The sequence below is a fragment of the Dryobates pubescens genome, chromosome 1 (assembly GCF_014839835.1).
Source record: "Dryobates pubescens isolate bDryPub1 chromosome 1, bDryPub1.pri, whole genome shotgun sequence".
In the NCBI taxonomy this organism is placed as follows: domain Eukaryota; kingdom Metazoa; phylum Chordata; class Aves; order Piciformes; family Picidae; genus Dryobates; species Dryobates pubescens.
In genome coordinates, this window is record NC_071612.1 from 17612461 (window position 1) to 17634961 (window position 22501).

Consider the following 22501-nt stretch of genomic DNA (forward strand, 5'->3'; position numbering starts at 1 on the left):
CTCTCAGCCTCTCCTCCCCAGGCAGTGCTGCAGTCCCTTCAGCATCCTTGTAGCTCTCCCCTGGACTCTCTCTAGCAGATCCCTGTCCCTCCTGAACTGTGGAGCCCAGAGCTGGATGCAATATTCCAGGTGAGGTCTCAGCAGGGCAGAGTAGAGGGGGAGGAGAAGGTCCCTGGATCTGCTGGCCACACTCCAGGATCCCATTGGCCTTCTTGGCCTCAAGGGCACATTGCTATCCCATGGGTAACTTCTTGTCCTCCAGGACTCCCAGGTCCTTCTCCACAGGGCTTCTCTCCATGCTGCAGATAGTGCTGGGCATGCTGCAGCAGTGCTCTGCAGGCACATCAGTGCCCAGCAGCCAGAGCTGCCCCATTTCACCAGGCCAGTAAAGCACAGCAGCCCTCAACATCTGCTCCTGCTGCCAGAGCCTCCTGCTCCTGCCAGGCTGTGCAGCTCCTGCTGGGAAGGAGGTTCAGAGGACCATCCTCCTCTCACCCACATGGCTGTGGGACACTTGCCACCTTGCTGTGAATGCCACTGGGCTTTCCCAAGAGGCACTCCTGGTCTTCTTGGCTGTCTGAGCAGTCCCAGGGAGTCCAAGGCCAGTTCAGAGCTGTTGTTGTTTGGCAAACAGATGAACAATACATTCAAAAAAGCCCTTTGTCATTGCTCCATCTGAGCTGTTTGCTGACAGCTGGCTTTGACCAGGGCACTCACAGCTCCAGTCAGAGCCAGGGCTCTAGAGCCTTCGACACTGCCCTGCCCCACATCCTGGTCTCCAAGCTGGTGACACAGGGGTTTGATGGGTGACCACTAGATGGATACAGAACTGGCTTGATGGCTGCACCCAAAGGGTGGCTGTCAATGGGTCCATGTCCCAGTGGAGGCCAGGGACAAGCAGAGTCCCTCAGGGCTCAGTCCTGGGACCAGGCTTGTTCAGCATCTTTGTGGGTGCCATGGACAGAGGCACTGAGTGCACCCTCAGCAAGTTTGCTGATGACACCAAGCTGTGTGGTGCAGCAGACAGGCTGGAGGGAAGGGAGGCCATCCAGAGGGACCTGGACAGGCTGGAGAGGTGGGCACAAGCCAGCCTCAGGAGCTTCAACAAGACCAAGGGCAGGGTCCTGCAGCTGGGTCGAGGCAACCCCAGGCACAAATCCAGGCTGGGCAGGGACTGGCTGGAAAGCAGCCCTGAGGAGAGAGACTTGGGGGTGCTGGGGGATGAGAAGCTCACCAGGAGCTCTCAGTGTGCACTTGCAGCCCAGAAAGCCAATCAGATCCTGGGCTGCAGCAAGAGAAGTGTGGCCAGCAGGGCAAGGGAGGGGATTCTCCCCCTCTGCTCAGCTCTGAGACCCCACCTGCAGTACTGCCTCCAGTTCTGGAGCCCCTATTGCAAGAGGGATCTGGAGGTGCTGGAAGGTGTCCAGAGAAGGGCCAGGAGGATGAGCAGAGGGCTGGAGCACCTCTCCTGTGAGGGCAGACTGAAGGAGTTGGGGCTGTTCAGTCTGCAGAAGAGAAGGCTCCCAGGTGACCTAATTGTGGCCTTCCAGTATCTGAAGGGGGCTACAAGGAGGCTGGGGAGGGACTGCTCAGGATCTCAGGTAGTGATAGGACCAGGGGGAATGGAATGAAGCTGGAGGTGGGGAGATTCAGGCTGGATGTGAGGAGGAAGTTCTTCACCGTGAGAGTGGTGAAGCCCTGGAATGGGTTGTCCAGGGAGGTGGTTGAGGCCCCATCCCTGGAGGTGTTTAAGCCCAGGCTGGCTGAGGCTCTGGCCAGGCTGATCTAGTGTGGGGTGTCCCTGCCCATGGCAGGGGGGTTGGAGCTAGATGATCCTTGTGGTCCCTTCCAACCCTGACTGATACTATGATACTATGACTACCAGGTCTAGTTCCCATTTCCATGTGGCCAGCTCTCTGCAAGATCTCAGCTGCCAGGCTGCTGCCTGTGCAAAACCAGAGAGGAGATTTCTTTGTCAGGCAAAGAGTGAGCTGGTGGCAGTGGTTCAAAGATCCCATTCCCAGAGCTGCCTGCTTCAGTCCCAGCCCAGCACTGTGACCCTGGCTGGGCTCCTCACCCAGCTGAGAAGTGCTCCTTTGGGACCTCTTCCAGTCCCCCAGGAGAGTTCAGCTTCTCCTTTCCTCCAAACAGTTCCTCTGCTCCTCCTTTTGTGTCCTTATTCTCTCTGCTGCCCTCCAAGGAAGCTTTTCCAGCCCAGCTTGCTGCCCTGTCAGATGTCTGCAGGCACCCAGAGCTGGAGCCAGCCCTTCCTATCTCCTTGTCATGCATCCAGGCTCCATTAGGGACTTCATCAGGGACTTCATCAGGCCTGGGGCCTCTTGGGCTTCATTTTGTACCTCCTCATCCTCACTGCTCAGCTCTCAGAGCAATCCTGCATGCCTGACTTCCCAGAGCAAGCCCTTCAAGGTGCTTTGGGCACAGAGGGCATTTGGGCCTCCCTGACATCCGGGGAACACTCACCTTTGGGGACTGCATGGTGCCCATCCTTGCCAGCTGGCCTCCAGCCTGGGCAATACTGGGAGGATGCGGCCACCACTGTCACTGCTGGCAGCTGGAGTAGCCTGTGGCACCAGCACAGCCTTAGAAACTCTGGGTGTCTGCTTGCTCTGTCCCTGCAGCCCAGAGGCAGCGTTTTGGGGCTGCAAAGGCTTTGGCACAGCTTGAGCAGGGGCCTTTGGGCTGGGCTTTGCTCATCTCTTCCTGTGGTGCACGGAGGAGGGTGAGCTCGGTGCAGCCAGGTGGCCGCGGAGCAGCGGTCAGCACGCAGCTGCTCTGGAGCCATGCAGGACTCTGCAGGCAGGAGAAGCCTTTGCCTTGCAGGCTCTGAAGTCTCCTTTCTCACACTGCCAGCAGAGGCCTTCCTGGCCCGGCAGTGGCCACTGGCAGGAGCACAGTGAGATCAAAGCCCTTCCTGCAGCTCCCTGCCTCTCCAGCCCAGTGCTCTCTAGGCTCAGGCCAGGGCTCTCTGCTGTGAAATGTGTGACCCACGTGAACCTGCTGAATGAGGACCAGGAGAGTGCTTGGCCCATCCCCACATCTGCAAAGCCTACAAAGAGCTTTGTCACTAATTGCTGACTGCTCCTCTTGGCAAGCTGCTCTGCCTCCCACTTCCATTCACTTGGAACAATGACCAAGAGCCCATTTCCTCCCACGCTGCAGTGGGGCTGGGAGTCCTTCCCTAGCTCCCCTTCCACAGGCCCATGCCAGCCAGCAGATGTTGGCACACCACAGCCAGGCAGAAAGGGACCTAGGGGTAGTGGTTGATAGTAGGCTGAACATGAGCCAGCAGTGTGCCCAGGTGGCCAAGAAGGCCAAGGGCATCCTGGCCTGCATCAGGAAGAGTGTGGCCAGCAGGAGCAGGGAAGTCCTTTGTGCCCTGTGCTCAGCACTGCTGAGGCCACACCTTGAGTCCTGTGTCCAGTTCTGGGCTCCTCAGGTTAGGAAAGATGTTGAGCTGCTGGAAGGTGTCCAGAGAAGGGCAACAAAGGTGGGGAGGGGTCTGGAGCACAGCCCTGTGAGGAGAGGCTGAGGGAGCTGGGGTTGCTTAGCCTGGAGAAGAGGAGGCTCAGGGGAGACCTTCTTGCTCTCTCCAACTCCCTGCAGGGAGGTTGTAGCCAGGTGGGGGTTGGTCTCTTCTCCCAGGCAGCCAGCACCAGAACAAGAGGACACAGTCTCAAGCTGTGCCAGGGGAGGTTTAGGCTGGAGGTGAGGAGAAAGTTCTTCCCAGCAAGAGAGATTGGCCCTTGGGATGTGCTGCCCAGGGAGGTGGCTCCAAGCACTACATCCAGGCTCTTCCTAAACACCTCCAGGGATGGTGACTCCACCACCTCCCTGGGCAGCACATCCCAAGGGCCAATCTCTGTTCTGGGTGCTGGGTGCCTGGGAGAAGAGACCAACCCCCACCTGGCTACAACCTCCCTTCAGGGAGTTGGAGAGAGCAAGAAGGTCTCCCCTGAGCCTCCTCTTCTCCAGGCTAAGCAACCCCAGCTCCCTCAGCCTCTCCTCACAGGGCTGTGGTCAAGGCCTCTCCCCAGCCTTGTTGCCCTTCTCTGGACACCTTCAAGTCTCTCAATGACCATCTTAAACTGAGGAGCCCAGAACTGGACCCAGGACTCAAGGTGTGGCCTCAGCAGTGCTGAGCACAGGGCAGAATGACCTCCCTGCTCCTGCTGGCCACACTCTTCCTGATGCAGGCCAGGATGCCCTTGGGATTGAGGCCAAGTGGGAATGTAGGTCTCACAGAGTCATAGGATCTCACCTTCAAGAGACAGGGAACTGCTGGAGAGAGTCCAGCAGGGGCTACAAAGCTGCTGAAAGGCCTGGAGCATCTCTGTAAGGAGCAAAGGCTGAGAGCCCTGGGCCTGAGAGCCTGGAGAAGAGCAGCCCCAGAGGGGAGCTGAGCAATGCTCAGCAAGAGCTGAAGGGTGGGGGGCAAGAGGCTGGGGCCAGATTCTTGTCATTGGTGCCCAGTGTCAGGACAAGGGGCAGTGGGCACAAACTGGAACCCAGGAGGTTCCATCTGAACAGGAGGAGAAACTTTGGTGCTGGAGGCCTGGAGGCCTCCAACCCCCCCCTGGCAATTGTGCTCCTGGGCAATCTGCTATGCCCTGCTTTAGCAGAGGGTTGGACTGGATGATGTCCAGAGGTCCCTTCCAGTGCCTCTTCTTTCCCATGTGAGGGCACCATGGGCTGGAGGTGAGCAGGGCACAGAAGGAATGGCAGAGGACTCAGTGACTGCTCTTGGCCAAGGGCACACCACTTGGGTGGGATGCAAAAAACCAACCCTGGGTTTGAAGTTCAGCCACCCCTCAAACACAGCTGCTCTGTACACCCAGCCCTCTAATCAGCACCAGCAGGAGCAGAAGAAATCAATCAGTCCAGCCACTGGGACCAGCAATGAGCTGTGGGTACCACCCTGGGGCTGATAAGCTCTTACTGACGTCACCAAGCTGGGAGAGTTCAGTCTCCTCCTCAAACACAACCCAAAGCCAAGCACAAAGGTAAATGTACAGAGGGCTCTGGCTTAGCCCCAGGTCTCTGGTGGACACTGAAGACCTTGGAAGAATTCAGAGAGCAGCCCTCCTCTGCCATCTGCCTTCAGCTTTCCTCTCCCTGGGCATGGGGAGGGAACCATCATCTTGGGGACCACTTCAGCTGCTGCTCTGACTTTGTGCAGTGCCTCTGCTGCTCCTCAGGCTCCCTTGCAAACATGAGCAGGTTCAGAGCCAAGCTGGTGATTGTTGCAAGGACTGCAAGATGAATCTGGCAGAGCTCAGTCAGAGGCAGGAGATTAGCTCTAAAATCAAAGGGCACCCTTGAGGCAGCTCCAACTGAGGGCTCTGTTAAACCAAAGCCTATCCCTGCTCCCTGCAGGCACACTTGGCACAGAGTATAAAGAGTTTGGGTGTAAAAGATTTTGGGGAAATCATGGCCACAGAGCCAGTCCACCAAAGGTGGCATTTCCAGCTGGCACCAAAGCACCTTGCAGGGTTGGTAGGTGCCTTCCCCTGTAGGAATCCTGCAGCTCAGAGTGGTGAAAGAAGAGCAAAATGAAGCTTTTGGAGTCGAGCTCATGGCTTTATGCAGCTGCTGAGCTGTGCTGAGTTGGGACCTGAGCACCCCTGGCAGCCTGGCTTAGGACCTGAGCCCCCCTGGCAGCCTGCTCTGCCCTGCCTGGCAGGGACTGTGGCAGCACAGGCAGGTGCCCAGGCTGCACCCACACCTCAGCGTGGGGCACTGCCTGCAGACCCCACTGTGGTTTGGGGCCAGCTGGACCCTGAGCTGCAGTGCCAGGAGAGCAGCAAAGCTGCTCCTCTTCCAGCCACAAGACCCAGGGGGGCTGTGAGGGGCTGGCATGAGCTGGAGGAGCTCATCACTGTGGCTGCCCCGCCAGCAGTCACTTCAGACCTGATGGAGAGACACTTCCCCAGGGGGATGCTCACGTTGGACCACATGGATCTCTTCATGGCAATGTTCCTTTCTGCTGCCACCACTCTTCTGCTAAAGCAGCCCAGGGCATCAGCAGAAGCCTGAGGGCATGGAAAGTGCTCTCAGGGAGGCAGGTGTCCATCTGAAGGTGGAGCATGCCTCTTGTTCAGGGGCAGTCAGGGACATCTGAGTAATGTTGGCAATCCTGTGACAGCTCCCACAGCACTTAGGAGACCTGGGCAGCAGATGGAGGCCTAGGAAGAGGGGATCCTTCCCCCAAAGTGCTGCTGGGGAAGCAGGAGGCAGAGAAGCAGGGGTGAAGCATATGAAGGCCCCAGCACAGGGACATGGAACTGCTGGAGCAGGTCCAGAGAAGGCCACAAGGATGATCAGAGGGCTGGAGAACCTCCCCTATGGGGACAGGCTGAGAGAGTTGTGGCTCTGCAGCCCACAGAAGGCTCCAGGGAGACCTCAGAGCAGCCTGCCAGTACCTGAAGGGGCTCCAGGAGAGCTGGGGAGGGACTTTGGACAAGGGCTGGGAGTGCCAGGATGAGGGACAATGGCTTTGAGCTGGGAGAGGGGAGACTGAGACTGGAGATGAGGAAGAAATTCCTTCCAGTGAGAGTGGGGAGACTCTGGCACAGGCTGCCCAGGGAGGCTGTGGCTGCCTCCTGCCTGGAGGTGTTCAGGGCCAGGCTGGATGAGGCCTTGAGCAGCCTGTGCTGGTGGGAGGTGTCCCTGCCCATGGCAGGGGGCTGGAACTGGATGAGCTTTAGGCTCCCTTCCAATCTAAATCATTCTCTGATTCTGTGAATACTTCACCTTCCATCACCTTCATCCCACCATTCAGGTTGCCCTCCAGGAGAGCACAGTGAGCAGCTCCAGCTGAAGCCTTGCTTAGGCCCAGTTCACCAAGGCTTGAAAGCCAGGAGCTAATCTTTGCTCTCAGTGTCACCAGAGGAGCTGAAACAGCAAAGGCAGAGTCTCTGATCTCACACAACTGACTGCAGAGAGAGTCTGGCATTTGGCTCTAGCTGGGATGAGGCCTTGAGCAGCCTGGGCTGGTGGGAGGTGTCCCTGCCCCTGGCTGGGGCAGGGATGAGCTGGATGAGCTTCAAGGTCACCAGTGGTGTCCCCCAGGGATCAGTGCCGGCCCCATCCTGTTCAATAGCTTTATTGATGGTCTGGAGGAGGGGATTGAGTCCATCATGGTGCCTTCCAACTCAACCCACTCCATAGGCAGAGTGTGCCTGATGTGAACTTGCTGCAGTGCTGAGCTGGTCTGTTGCAGGATGCTGTCCTGATGGGGAGCAGCAGCAGTGCTCAGAGAGCTCATTATTAATGTTCCTATGCTCCTGCAGAGCTGCCAGCTGCTCAAGTCCAGGACTGAGCATGACTGACAGCTGGGCTTTAGCAGCCCAGCTCTGGATTCCAGTCCCAGCAGGCTAGTTCCATAATTGGGTTTCTTCCTGCCTCACTTTGACTAATGGCAAACTTAGGGCAATTATGGAAATTCCTCACAGCACACAGCCAGGCTGCTGAGACCTAAGCACAGCAGCCCAGAGGAGCCCAGCAGCCAGGCCAGACCTGCAGAGAGTGCTGAGCAGCTTCTCTGGAAGCACTGCAATAGTCCCAACGTGGATGTGGACATTTGGTGAACTGTGGATGAGGTCTGCCTGGACTCCAGCAAGGCCTTGGACACCGTCCCCCACAGCAAACTGCTGGCCAAGCTGTCAGCCCCTGGCTTGGACAGCAGCACTCTGAGCTGGGTTAGCAACTGGCTGGAGGCTGAGCCCAGAGAGTGGTGGGGAATGGTGCCACAGCCAGCTGGCAGCCAGGCACCAGTGGTGTGCCCCAGGGATCAATGCTGGGCCCCAGCCTGTTCAATATCTTTATTGATGATCTGGAGGAGGGCATTGAGTCCATCAGCAGTGAATGTGCAGATGACACCAAGCTGGGGGCAGGAGCTGATCTGTTAGAGGCTAGGAGAGCTCTGCAGAGGGACCTGGACAGGCTGGACAGATGGGCAGAGGCCAAAGGCAGGAGATTGAACACATCCAAGTGCCAGGTTCTGCACATTGGCCACAGCAACCCCAGGCAGTGCTACAGGCTGGGGTCAGAGTGGCTGAGAGCAGCCAGGCAGAGAGGGACCTGGGGGTGCTGGTTGACAGCAGCTGAACATGAGCCAGCAGTGTGCCCAGGTGGCCAAGAAGGCCAATGGCATCCTGGCCTGCATCAGGAAGAGTGTGGCCAGCAGGAGCAGGGAGGTCCTTGTGCCCTGTGCTCAGCACTGCTGAGGCCACACCTTGAGTCCTGTGTCCAGTTCTGGGCTCCGCAGGTTAGGAAAGATGTTGAGCTGCTGGAAGGTGTCCAGAGAAGGGCAACAAAGGTGGGGAGGGGTCTGGAGCACAGCCCTGTGAGGAGAGGCTGAGGGAGCTGGGGTTGCTTAGCCTGGAGAAGAGGAGGCTCAGGGGAGACCTCATTGCTCTCTCCAACTCCCTGAAGCCAGGGAGTTGTAGCCAGGTGGGGGTTGGTCTCTTCTCCCAGGCAGGCAGCACTAGAACAAGAGGACACAGTCTCAAGCTGTGCCAGGGGAGGTTTAGGCTGGAGGTGAGGAAGAAATTCTTCCCAGCAAGAGAGATTGGCCCTTGGGATGTGCTGCCCAGGGAGGTGGTGGAGTCCCCATCCGTGGAGGTGTTTAGGAAGAGCCTGGATGAGGCACTTGGTGCCATGGTTGAGTTGATTAGATGGTGCTGGGTGAGAGGTTGGACTTGATGATCTGGAAGGTCTTTTCCAACCTGGTCAATTCAATTCAATTCTATTCTATTCTATTCCATTCCATTCCATTCCATTCCATTCCATTCCATTCCATTCCATTCCATTCCATTCCATTCCATTCCATTCCATTCTAAACTTCCCTCCATGAGCAAGGCTCTGCATGAGCACCACAAACTGAATCCCTACATGTGTGAAGGCACCTGGCAGAAGTCCTGCAGCACAGCAGGGTGAGGTGGGACACTTGGGTAAGGTTTTGAGTGGGGAGAGAGGCAAGTAATTAAACAAAAAAATAACAAATTGAGAATGAAAATAGAAACCTTGAGAAGAGTCTGGGGTTGCTCAGGAGAAACCCCTTTGGTGTGAGGCTGCTGGAGGCCTGGAGCAGGCTGCCCAGAGAGGTGGTGGAGTCCCCCTGCCAGCCATTGTACTCCTGGGCAAACTGCTGTGAGTGCCCTGCTGGAGCAAGGGGGATTGGACTGGATGATGCCCAGAGGGCCCTTCCAGCCTCACCATACTCCTGTCCTCTGATTTTCTTTGTCAGGGGCTGGGTGAGAAGGAGCTCTCACCACTGCCCTTCCCTGAAGCTGACCAATAGCTTCAGCTACAAACCTGGTTTTGTTTCCTTTGCTTCAGGGCTAGGCAGCAGATAAACCTGCAGGCTCTTCAGGGGCCATAGCCTGCTCTCAGGTGAGTGTGCTCCCATCCATCCACAGAGCTGCCAGCCACAACCTTCACCTCTTTCAGCTCATGTTGTTGTCCCTGCTCAAGGCCAGGCTGGATGAGGCTTGAGCAGCTGAGTCTGGTGGAGAAGTGTCCCTGCCCATGGCAGTGGGTTTGGAGTAGATGATCTCTGAGGACCCTTCCCAAGCTGAGCCATTCAGTGATTCTGTGATTTAGTAGGTGCCAGGAGTGCTGCAGGAGAAACCTTCCACCACCATGGCTGCCAGCAGGCACCCTGCAGCCACTCACCCCCTCCCCAAGGGTCCCAGCCAGGTACTGCCAGCTCTGCCTGCGCTGGGGCTGTCACCTCCGGCTCCGGCACCTCATAAAGTGACAGAGAGCTCTGGCAGTACCAGGGAGCCTCTGAGCATTGCTCTGGAGCTAGGTCACTGCTTCCAGAAGGACCTTATTTCACCAGGTTGTAAGGCAGGTGTAAAGCTCCCCTCGGGCTGCAGCTTGGGCTGAGCGTGCAGGCAGAGGCAGACGCAGGGCTGACTTCTGGGAAGGGGAGCAGGGGGGAGAGGTTTCCTGTAACTGCTGAAGCCTGGGCAGCAGCTGAGGGCTTCCTGTGGGGCATTTGCATGGGGAGAAGCCACAAAGCTCCTGTGAGGGCTGTGGGGAAAGCAGGGACTGCAGTAGGGCTGGAGCACTTCTCCTATGAGGACAGACTGAGAGAGTTGGGGTTGTGCAGTCTGGAGAGGAGAAGGCTCTGAGGAGACCTTCTTGTGGCCTTGCAGTATCTGCAGGGGGCTCCAAGAAAGCTGGGGAGGGACTTTGGAGGGTGTCAGGGAGGGATAGGACTGGGGGGGATGGAGCAAAACCTGAAGTGGGTAGATTGAGATTGGATGTGAGGAAGAAGTTGTTGCCCATGAGGGTGGTGAGAGACTGGCACAGGTTGCCCAGGGAGGTGGTGGAAGCCTCCCTGGAGGTGTTTGCAGCCAGGCTGGATGTGACTGTGAGCAACCTGCTGTAGTGTGAGGTGTCCCTGCCCATGGCAGGGGGTTGGAACTGGCTGAGCCTTGAGGTCCCTTCCAAGCCTGACAATTCTGTGATTCTATGACAGAGATGAACTGCCCTGCCCTGCACTGCACCATTCCCAGTGCCCTCCTTCCAGCTCTGGAAATTCAGGGGAAAAACAACTTGGTGTTTGATGTGAAGGTCCTTTAGGTGAGGGGCTTAGATGTTGTCCAAGCTCAGTCTGTAACTATGGGTTGGTCTCTTCTCCCAGGCACCAGTGGCAGAACAAGAGGACACAGTCTCAAGCTGTGCTGGGGGAGGTTAGGCTTGATCTGAGCAAGAAGTTCTTCCCAGACAGAGAGATTGCCCTTGGGATGTGCTGCCCAGGGAGGGGGTGGGGTCGACATCCCTGGAGTGTTTAAGCACAGCCTGCATGAGGCTCTCAGTGCCGAGGTCTGGTTGGTTAGTCAGGGTTGGGAGATTGGTTGGACTGGATGATCTTGGAGGGCTCTTCCAACCTGGGTGGTTCTGTGATTCTGTCTGCACAAGGCTGCAAGGACACAGCTACTGTGCTGGCTCTGCATTCCCTGGGCACTGGGTTATGCTGGCAGCCACATTTGGTCCTGTTTGGGTTTTCTCCTCACTAAAGCACCAGGCCAGAATTCCTCATCTGGGACTGACTGCCCAAAGTGGGGGAGAAGATTTCTTTCACAAGCACTCTGCTTCTGGAAACAGAAGACAGCAGATGGGGTTCTAAGGACCTGCTGTCAAGAGGGGGTCTGGAGGATTTTCTGTTGAGGAATGGAAGGTGTGCACTTAAGAAAACAAAGTTCCCCTGTGGTGAACAAATCATTTTCTACCTGCTGCATAAGCACACTTTGCTGCTTGGAATGAAAGTCTGAGGGATCCAGTGAAGATCATAGAATCCTAGAATCAATAAAGCTGGAAAAGACCTCAGAGATCATCAAGTCCAACCTCTCACCCAACACCTCATGACTAACTAAACCATGGCTCCAAGTGCCACATCCAATCCCCTCTTGAACACCTCCAGGGATGGTGACTCCACCACCTCCCTGGGCAGCACATCCCAAGGGCCAATTACTCCTTCTGGGAAGAACTTTCTCCTCACCTCCAGCCTAAACCTCCCCTGGCACAGCTTGAGACTGTGTCCTCTTGTTCTGGTGCTGCTTGCCTGCCTAGGAGAAGAGACCAACCCCCACCTGGCTACAACCTCCCTGCAGGGACTCATAGATGGCAAGAAGATCTCCCCTGAGCCTCCTCTTCTCCAGGCTAAGCAACCCCAGCTCCCTCAGCCTCTCCTCACAGGGCTGTGCTCCAGACCCCTCCCCAGCTTTGTTGCCCTTCTCTGGACACCTTCCAGCAGCTCAACATCTTTCCTAAGCTGAAGAGCCCAGAACTGGACACAGGACTCAAGGTGTGGCCTCAGCAGTGCTGAGCACAGGGCACAAGGACTTCCCTGCTCCTGCTGGCCACACTCTTCCTGATGCAGGCCAGGATACCCTTGGCCTTTTGGCCACCTGGGCACACTGCTGGCTCATGTTCAGCCTACTATCAACCACTACCTCCAGGTCCCTTTCGGTCCCTTTCTGCCTGGCTGCTCTCAGACAGGTCTGAGTCTGTTCCCCCTAAACCAGGGCCTCCAGGGAACCCTGACCAGTTGATGCATGGTTGTGGTGGGGGACAGAGGGCTGCCACCCTGTGTAACCCCTTCTCAGGTGCAGACACCTTGGCAGCACTCCCTTCATCATCACCTTCAGCAGACATACAGCCATGACATGAGAAGACTCTGCCTTCTTCCCCTCACCCTCAGCTCCAGTGTTGCTGTGATGCTCAGAGAGGAGCCCCGAGCTGCCTTCTTAGCGAAGGTACAACCAGCAGAGGTCTCTCCTTTCAGACAGCGACTGCAGACCACGCCTGGGATCCCTCCTGGAGACCCTCAGCTGAGCAGCCCCGAGGGCTCCTGGCTGAGGAGCCAGAGGGCTCCCAGGCAGCTTTCCCCCCTGCATGGCAGACAAGTGGGCAGCAGCGAGGGCAGCAGCTGCACAGGAGCGTGGGCAGGAGTCCAGCGTCCCCTGTCTGCAGGGTGAGTGCTGCCACGGAGCTCCACAGCAGCCGGCCACAGGGTCCTGCTCTCCACACTCGGCTTTAGCTCTCCTCTCGCCGAGCTTTGGAGCTCGTCCGCAGCCCAGCGCGGAGCTGCCCTGCTCTGCGGCGGATCAAGGCCACCGCCTAGCGCAGCTTTGCTGCGCTGCTGCGCTCAGGCCGCGCAGGCTCTGCGCAGGGTGCTCAGGGCGCTTCCCCTCCCCGGGGGCTGCTCGGCGTTCCCCGCCACGGCACACGATCGCTTTGTGCCACCGGGGAGACCCCGACGAGCTGTGCAGCGGCAGTGCTGGGTGCAGCAGCGGCGGGGCTCAAGGGCAGGGCTGGGAGGGTTCTGCGGGGGGTACCAGCAGAGCTGTCCTGACCTCTGCAGAAAGAGGCTCTGAACAACACTCCCAAGGGCTTAGGTTTGTATCCTTCAGTCCTGCAGCTGTGGATACAGATGGAGCAAACCCTGAGCACTTCTGCAGCAGAGATGCTCAGTGCCAGGAGGGAGCTCACACAGTACCTCCTGTGTTTAGAATCATGGAATCATAGAACTGTCAGGGCTGGAAGGGACCTCAAGGATCAGCCAGTTCCAAACCCCTGCCATGGGCAGGGACACCTCACACTACAGCAGGTTGCTCACAGCCACATCCAGCCTGGCTGCAAACACCTCCAGGCAGGAGGCTTCCACCACCTCCCTGGGCAGCCTGTGCCAGTCTCTCACCACCCTCATGGGCAACAACTTCTTCCCAACATCCAATTCCCAACATCTACCCATTTCTAGTTTTGCTCCATCCCCCCCAGTCCTATCCCTCCCTGACACCCTCCAAAGTCCCTCCCCAGCTTTCTTGGAGCACCCTGCAGATACTGCAAGGCCACAAGAAGGTCTCCTGGGAGCCTTCTCCTCTCCAGACTGAGCAACCCCAACTCCCTCAGTCTGTCCTCACAGCAGAGCAGCTCCAGCCCTCTGCTCATCCTTGTGGCCCTTCTCTGGACACCTTCCAGCACCTCCAGATCCTTCCTGGCACAGAGGCTCCAGCACTGGACCCAGAGCTCCAGCTGTGGTCTCAGCAGAGTGGAGCAGAGGGGCAGAATCCCCTCCCTGGCCCTGCTGGCCACACTTCTCTTGCTGCAGCCCAGGCTCTGCTTGGCTCTCTGGGCTGCAAGTGCTCACTGCTGCCTCCTCTTGAGCTTCTCATCCCCCAGCACCCCCACTGGTGCAGTGCCCATCAGCATAAGCCCTTGGGCAACATCTGTACAGGCCAGCCGTTCATCCTCTGCCTTCTTCTGAGGTCCTGACCCCTTGGTTGCTGCTTTTGTTGTGAACTACTCAGCTCTTTTGGAGGTGGACTCCATGTGCAGGCTTGAGGGTACCCTGCTGCAGCCCAGGACATGGTTGCCTCTGGGCTGGCAGCACAGGATGCCAGCTCTTGTTGACCTTCTCCTCACACAGAACCCTCTCCCTTTCCATTCTCCACCCAGCCTGGATCTGTGCTGATCTATGCAGATGATGGGAACCTGCCACAGAGGTGAAATGATTTGTGCAGGGCCACAGTGGCTTGGAGGCAGCACAAGAGAGGAAGCCTGGGTTGTGAACCTGAAGCTCTTATCAGTTTAACTTGGTTTCAGTTCAGCTGTGCTCAGATCAGGGCTTGGCCTGCTGGAAAGCAGCTCCATGGAGAAGGGCCCTGGAGTCCTGCTAGGCAATAAATTATCCATGGGACAGCAATGTGCCCTTGTGGCCAAAATGGCCAATGGTCTCCTGGGGTGCATTAGGAAGAATGTGGCTAGCAGGGCAAGGGAGGTCTCCTCCCCCTTGACTCTGCCCTGGTGAGCCCACCCCTGGAGTACTGTGTCCAGTTCTGGGCTCCCCAGAACAAGGGCAACAGGAATAGACTAGAGAGAGTCTAGTGGAGGCTGTGAGGATGATGAAGGGACTAGAACATGCCTGATGAGGAAAGGCTGAGAGCCTTGGGACTGTTTAGCCTGGAGAAGACTGAGAGGGGATCTGATCAATCTGATCAACCCGAGGGCTGGGGGTCAGGAAGGGGCCAGGCTCTTTTCAGTGGTGCCCTGTGACAGCACAAGGGGCAGTGGATACGAACTGGAACCCAGGAGGTTCCATATCAGCATGAGGAGCAACCTCTTTGGTGTGAGGGTGCTGGAGCCCTGGAGCAGGCTGCCCAGAGAGCTTGTGGAGCCTCCTTCTCAGGAGAGATTCCAGACCCCACCTGGATGTGTTCCTGTGTGCTCTGCTCTAGGTGATGCTGCTCTGGCAGTGGGGTTTGGACTCAGTGATGGCCAGAGGTCCTTTCAGTGATTCTTTGAATATCAGCTACAAAACCTGTGTGAGCTGGGGGTGGTTTTCCTGCAGCCCTGCACTCCTGGGCATTAGTGTCCAATGAACAGTGGCACTGAAAGTGTCTTGTAAAGAGAGAGGATGGTCTGAGGTGTTCCTCTGAGACACCAGAGGCCCCAAACCACACCTATTGCCATGCTGAGATGAGGAGGAATTGACAGGAACTCACTCAGCAAGGCTCACCCAAATCATCTCATTGCCTTTAGTGAGGGGGGTTTGGTTCCCTTAGGCCTGGGAGCCAGCTCAGCTCTTCAGCTCCTCTTGCTGGTGTATCAGGCCTTGGGATGCTGGCCAGCCCCTCTGATTCTCAAGGTCCTCATTCATTGAGTGCTCACTTTGGGAAATCCCAAGCAGCTTAAAGTTTGTCAGAAGTGGCAGCTGGAGGGAGTGATGCCAAGGGGATCAGAAATGGAGTAACATTGAACCCAGCTGCTCTTGGGAAGGGCTCAGATCTGCACATCAAGCCACGCTCTGGTCACAGCCAGCGTGAAATGCCTGCTCACCAGAACACAACTCCCATGTCCAGCCTGCATTCCCCATACATCCAGACTCTAGCAGAGGTGCAAATCTTCTGCAGGCCTCGCTCCAAGGAGGAGGAATTCAAACCCAGGAGAGCTTGCTGGGCCAGAATCACAGAAACATTCAGGTTGGGAAGGACCCTCAGGATCACCAAGCCGAACCACTGACCCTACTCTACAAGGGTCACCCCCAAACCAGAGCCCCAGGCACCACATCCAAACCCATTCCAATCCCTGACCACTCTTGCAGAGAAATGGTTTTTCCTACTGTGCAGGAAGCTGCTCTGTGCTTCTCCTCAGGCCTGCTCACTCAAGGAAATCCCCCAGGGGAACCTGAACTGTTGGGCAGGACACAGACTGGTCCAGCCCCAAGGAGGGGCTGCTTTGGAAAGGCTCCAGGCCCTAGGAAAGGTCACTTTTACTCTTGGCTGCAGCACAGCTCTACCTCCCCTTGCTTAAGTTGCTGAAGGTCCTTCACACATCTTCAGGTTCCCAAGGTCCCTCACACATCTTCAGGTTCCCAAGGTCCCTCACATCTTCTTCAGGTTCTCAAGGTCCTTCACACATCTTCAGGTTCTCAAGGTCCTTCACACATCTTCAGGTTCCCAAGGTCCTTCATACATCTTAAGGTTCTCAAGGTCCTTCACACATCTTCAGGTTCTCAAGGTCCCTCACACATCTTAAGGTTCTCAAGGTCCCTCACACATCTTCAGGTTCTCAAGGCCCTTCACACATCTTCAGGTTCTCAAGGTCCTTCACACATCTTAAGGTTCTGAAAGTCCTTCACACATCTTCAGGTTCTCAAGGTCCCTCACACATCTTCAGGTTCTTCAGATCCTTCACACATCTTCAGGTTCCCAAGGTCCTTCACACATCTTAAGGTTCTCAAGGTCCCTCACACATCTTCAGGTTCTCAAGGTCCTTCACACATCTTCAGGTTCTCAAGATCCTTCACACATCTTCAGGTTCTCAAGGTCCCTCACACATCTTCAGGTTCTTCAGATCCTCCTCCCCCTGCACAGAACCTTCCTATGCCAGCTCTGAAACCACTCCAAAGAGCAGCCCTCAGGTCACACTCAGCATCCTTCCCCCTCTCTGCCACCAGAGCAGACTGGTGAGCTTGGGAGGGAAGTGGAGAACAATGCAGGAGGCAAAGCTGGCTCTGAGCCTTGGCAGACAGCTGCCGATCTTCAGAGGCCATAGGAGTCCAGCTCCTTGGAGACAGGCCTGTGTCTGCCAGTGTCACTCAAGTTGCTGCTGGGAGCTGGGAAGGAAAAGAAGACAAATTTCTGAAGAAAAGCTTCTTGGGACTGTTTCAGCCCATTTCAGTATGCAAACTCCTCCAGCTGTGCATTCTCAGAGCCCAGGGAGCCAAGGGGTTCATGGTGTTAAACAGCTGATGAAGAGCTCCTGGAAGGAGAGCCAGACTGCCAAGCTTCTCCCTTCTTGGTTATTGTTTCTTCTTAATGTTTAGAAAACAAATCCACCTGCATCAATCTTGAAAGAGATATTTAGAGCAGAAATGCTGAGGTGGTTTGGATCAGGGAGGGTAACCATCCTTCCCTCTTCTCTGAGGGACTGAGAGTCTCTGGGAGCAGCAAACACCAGCAGTGTCACTCCTGCAGGACTCAGGGGTCTCCCTAAACACACCTCTTGGATCAGGGATGGAGGCAGCTCTACCTTTGCTCAGGGCCTTGTCTTCACCCTCTGTCTCTCTCTCTTCATAGCCCTGGCTGACTGCAGACAAATCACCACACAGAATCACACAACACATCCAGTTGGAAGAGACCTCCAAGCTCATCCAGCCCAACCCTCCACCCAGCACTGCAGGCTCAGCACCAAACCATGTCCCAGAACACCAGCTCCACACTGCCTGAACACCTCCAGGGATGGGGACTGCAGCACTGCCCTGGGCAGAACATTCCAATGGCTGAAAACTCTCTCTGTGATGAAATATTTCCTGAGTTCCAGCCTGAACCTCCCCTGGGGCAGCTTGGAGCCATTGCCTCTGCTCCTGTCCCTTGCCTCCAAGGAGCAGAGGCTGTCCCCTCCTCACTGCAACCTCCCTGCAGGGAGCTGGAGAGAGCAAGGAGGTCTCCCTCAGCCTCCTCTTCTGCATCCTGAACACCTCCAGCTCCCTCAGCCCCTCCTGTAGCCCAGGAGCTCCAGGCCCTTCTCCAGCCTGGCTGCCCTGCTCTGGACAGGCTCCAGCCCCTCAATGTCCTTCCTGCAGTGAGGGCCCAGAGCTGAGCACAGCACTCGAGGTGTGGCCTCCCCAGTGCTGAGCACAGGGGGATGGTCACCTCCTGTCCCTGCTGCCCACCCTGCTTCTGACACAAGCCAGGATGCCATTGGCCTTCTTGGCCATCCTCAACCTCAGACTTGTCAGTGTGACTTCAGCATTTTTTTCTCATGAGCTTTAGGAGGGTGGGAGGTCAGCAGGCAAGGGAAGCCCAGCAGCAGCTGGAAGGTGACTCTCAGAGTGCTTGCACTCGAGTCAGTTGCCTTGCAGAGCTGCTTCCCTTGGCAGCTTCCTCCAGGCAGGCGCACAGCAGGACTGAGCTCTGCTAACAGTGGTGCAGGCTCTCCAGCTTCTCCTGAAGGGATCTGGGTCAGAGTGGAACAGAGACACCAACTTTAAATGAGGCTGACTCAGCCCTGACAGCTTCCCAGCTGAAAGCTGACTGTTGGTGAGCACAACCAACCGTCCCAGGGAACCTCTCCTGCTCCCAGAGCAGGACTGAGCTGTGCAGATGGCTGATGCAGGGGCACAGCTTGGAGAGCTGATGCAGCATCTCCTTTGGGCACCAGCTCCTAGCTGAGCTCAAACTCTGTGACCTACCTCTGTGTCTGCTTCTCACAGACCCATCCTTTGAGATCAAGAGATAAGCCCAGTGCTGCCTCCTGAGCTGTGCCGGCAGGGGGTCTGCCTCAGGGGCTTCAGTAAAAGGGAATCCCAAGCACCCATACAGGCTGGGCAGGGACTGGCTGGAGAACAGCCCTGAAGAAAAGGCCTTGGGGGTGCTGGGGGAGGAGAAGCTCAAGAGGAGCCAGCAGTGAGCACTTGCAGCCCAGAGAGCCAAGCAGAGCCTGGGCTGCAGTAAGAGAAGTGTGGCCAGCAGGGCCAGGGAGGGGATTCTGCCCCTCTGCTCCACTCTGCTGAGACCACAGCTGGAGCTCTGGGTCCAGTGCTGCAGCCTCTGTGCCAGGAAGGATCTGGAGGTGCTGGAAGGTGTCCAGAGAAGGGCCACGAGGATGAGCAGAGGGCTGGAGCTGCTCTGCTGTGAGGACAGGCTGAGGGAGTTGGGGTTGTGCAGTCTGGAGAGGAGAAGGCTCCCAGGAGACCTAGTTGTGGCCTTCCACAAAAGCTGGGGAGGGACTTTTGAGGGTGTCAGGGAGGGATAGGACTGGGGGGGATGGATCGAAGCTAGAGGAGGGGAAATTGAGAGTAGACATTAGGAAGAAGTTGTTGCCCATGAGGGTGGTGAGAGACTGGCACAGGCTGCCCAGGGAGGTGGTGGAAGCCTCCTGCCTGGAGGTTTTTGCAGCCAGGCTGGATGTGGCTGTGAGCAACCTGCTGTAGTGTGAGGTGTCCCTGCCATGGGGTTGGGACTGGCTGAGCCTTGAGGTCCCTTCCAGCCCTGAACAATTCTGTGATTCTATGGTGCTGCCCTTGGGCTGGGCCATGGCAGCTTTCTGTCAGCTGAGAGCCTCTCATTCACCACTCAGCAAGCTGCTGAAATTGGCTTTGCTTCTCCAGCTGTTAGCAAGGGGCAAATTACATCTTTAGTGCATTTCTGGCTTTCAGCAAATTACCATGAAGGCAGTCAGGACTCTTCAGGGCAGCAGAGGAAGCTGAGCAAAAAGCTGAGCCACAAAAGGGTAACCAAAAGCAAAAAGGCTGCCAAAATACAAAGCCAGGTCTCTCTCCACAGCTTTTATACCTGTGGAGTTCCAGTAATGTGAATTATTGGTGTGAACTGACCTAGAAAAGTTCTTTGCTCCCTTTCTGCAGCATGAATGTTTCTCTATTTTCTCCAGTCTTAAGAAGGATTTTGCTTGGAGTCCTCATTAGGTGCTCATTGTTTCACCACTCACAGATTCTCTTCCAGGTGATGCCCGCAGGCTTTGATTGCTTCATGGATGCCCCTTCTGCTTGAGAGCTAAAGCCAGTTGAGTACCACCTTGAGTCCTGTGTCCAGTTCTGGGCTCCTCAGTTAGGAAAGATATTGAGCTGCTGGAAGGTGTCCAGAGAAGGGCAACAAAGCTGGGGAGGGGTCTGGAGCACAGCCCTGTGAGGAGAGGCTGAGGGAGCTGGGGTTGCTTAGCCTGGAGAAGAGGAGGCTCAGGGGAGACCTTCTTGCCATCTATGAGTCCCTGCAGGGAGGTTGTAGCCAGGTGGGGGTTGATCTCTTCTCCCAGGCAAGCAGCACCAGAACAAGAAGACACAGTCTCAAGCTGTGCCAGGGGAGGTTTAGGCTGGAGGTGAGGAGAAAGTTCTTCCCATCAAGAGAGATTGGCCCTTGGGATGTGCTGCCCAGGGAGGAACAGTGGAGTCACCACGGGGTGACACAGAAGGTGGCACAGTGTCCCAGGTAGGGAATGGGAGGCCACCTGCTCTCAAGTACCTGTGACTTGAGGTTTCAAAGCCCAAGAAGATAGGTTTCTATTCTACCTGGTGGCTAAGTCCACCTAAAGCTGAGTGATAGTTTCACTTTTCACAGTCACAGAATCATGGAATCATAGAATGGTCTGGGATGGAAGGGACCTCCGAAGGTCTACCTCAGCAGAAGCATCCTCAGCTAGATCAGGCTGCCCAGAGCCCTGTCCAGCCTCACCTGGAATATCTCCAGGCATGGAGCCTCAACCACCTCCCTGGGCAACCTGTGCCAGTGTTCCACCACCCTCCTGCTGCAGAACTTGTTCCTCACATCCAATCTCAATCTGCTCTGCTCTGGTTTGAAGCCATTGCCCCTGGTCCTGTCCCTGCAGGCCTTTGCAAACAGTCTCTCTGCTGCGTTTTTGCAGCCCCCTTCAGGCACTGGCAGGCTGCTATTAGGTCTCCCTGGAGCCTTCTCTTCTCCAGGCTGAACACCCCCAGCTCCCTCAGCCTGTCCTTGTAGCAGAGCTGCTCCAAGCCCCTGATCACTTTCATGGCCTCCTCTGGACCCTCTCCATTAGCTCCAGGTCCTTCCTGTGCTGAGGGCCTGCACACAGCACTGCAGGTGAGGTCTCACCAGAGCAGGGCAAAGTGGCAGAATCACCTCTCTGGCTGTGCTGGCAATGCTTCTCTCCACACAGTGAAACGTTTTCAGCCAAAACATGCTGCCTGTTTCCCCCATTTCTGCACCAGGAAGGACATCTTGTGGTGTCTGCTGTTACTGCACATCACGTTTTTCTCTTACTAGGCCAACCCACCGCCAAGGCTCAGCTTTTCCTTCCTATTTGCAAACAGGCTCCCTCCCTCCCTCCCTCCCTTCTTCCCTTCTTTCCTCCCTCCCTTCCTCCCTTCCTCCCTTCCTTCCTCCCTCTCTCCCTTTCTCTCTTCCTCCCTCCCTCCCTCCCAACCAGGCTCCTTTCCCTTCCTTCCTATTTGCAAGCAGGATGCTTAGGGGACTTGGGCATCTCCCCTGTGAGGAGAGGCTGAGAGCCCTGGGGCTGTTCAGTCTGGAGAAGAGAAGGCTGAGAGGGATCTGATCAATGTCTATCAACAGCTGAGGGCTGGGGGTCAAGTGGAGGGGGCCAAGCTCTTTTGGGTGGTGCACAGCAATAAGCCAAGGAACAATGGAGACAAACTGAAACAGAGAAGGTTTCAGCTCAAGATGAAGAGAAACTGCTTTGCAGTGAGGGTGCAGAGCCCTGGAGCAGGCTGCCCAGAGAGGTTGTGGAGTCTCCTGCTCTGGAGGCTTTCCAACCCCACCTGGCTGCATCCCTGTGTGCCCTGCCCTGGGTGATGCTGCTCTGGCAGGGGGGTTGGACTGGGTGAGCTCTGGAGGTCCCTTCCGACCTCCAACATTCTGTGAGCCTGTGATTCCCTACCAGTGGTGAGGGTGGGTAACCTGCTTGCTATTCACAGAACCACCTTTTGTAGATTTTTAAGGTGAAGGAACAGAGAGCATCAGATTCATCCCAACTGTGATTCGAAGCCCTCCAAAACTGCAGTTCTTTAATGTTTGGGTTTTTTTTTCCCCCCAGTTTTGGTGGTTTAGCTCTTTTTATTTGGTTGGTTTGTGGATTTTGTTTGTTAGTTTTATTGGACACCTTCTGGAAGTTTTAACTCTTTAGAATGCTGAAAGTGAAGCAAACTCTTGAAGGTGTCCAGAGAAGGGCAACAAAGCTGGGGAGGGGTCAGGAGCACAGCCCTGTGAGGAATAGAATAGAATAGAATAGAATAGAATAGAATAGAATAGAATAGACCAGGTTGGAAGAGACCTTCAACATCATCATGTCCAACTTATCCTCCAACACCACCTAATTAACTAACCCATGGCACCAAGCATCCTGTCAAGTCTCCTCCTGAACACCCCCAGGGATGGTGACCCCACCACCTCCTCGGGCAGCCCATTCCAATGGGCAATCACTCTCTCTGTGTAAAACTTCCTCCTCACCTCCAGCCTAAACCTCCCCTGGTGCAGCCTGAGACTGTGTCCTCTTGTTCTGGTACTGGTTGCCTGGGAAAAGAGACTAAGGGGGCTGGGGTTGCTTAGCCTGGAGGAGAGGAGGCTCAGGAGAGACCTTCTTGCTCTCTCCAGCTCCCTGCAGGGAGGCTGTAGCCAGGTGGGGGTTGGTCTCTTCTCCCAGGCAAGCAGCACCAGAACAAGAGGACACAGTCTCAAGCTGTGCCAGGGGAGGTTCAGGCTGGAGGTGAGGAGGAAGTTCTTCCCAGCAAGAGAGATTGGCCCTTGGGATGTGCTGCCCAGGGAGGTGGTGGAGTCTCCATCCCTGGAGGTGTTCAAGAGGGGATTGGATGTGGCACTTGGAGCCATGGTTTAGTTGTGAGGAGGTGTTGGGTGAGAGGTTGGACTTGGTGATCTCTGAGGTCTTTTCCAACTTTACTGATTCTATGACTGTATGCTTTTCCATGCAGGGAGGCTGGGTGTGTAATTACCTCATC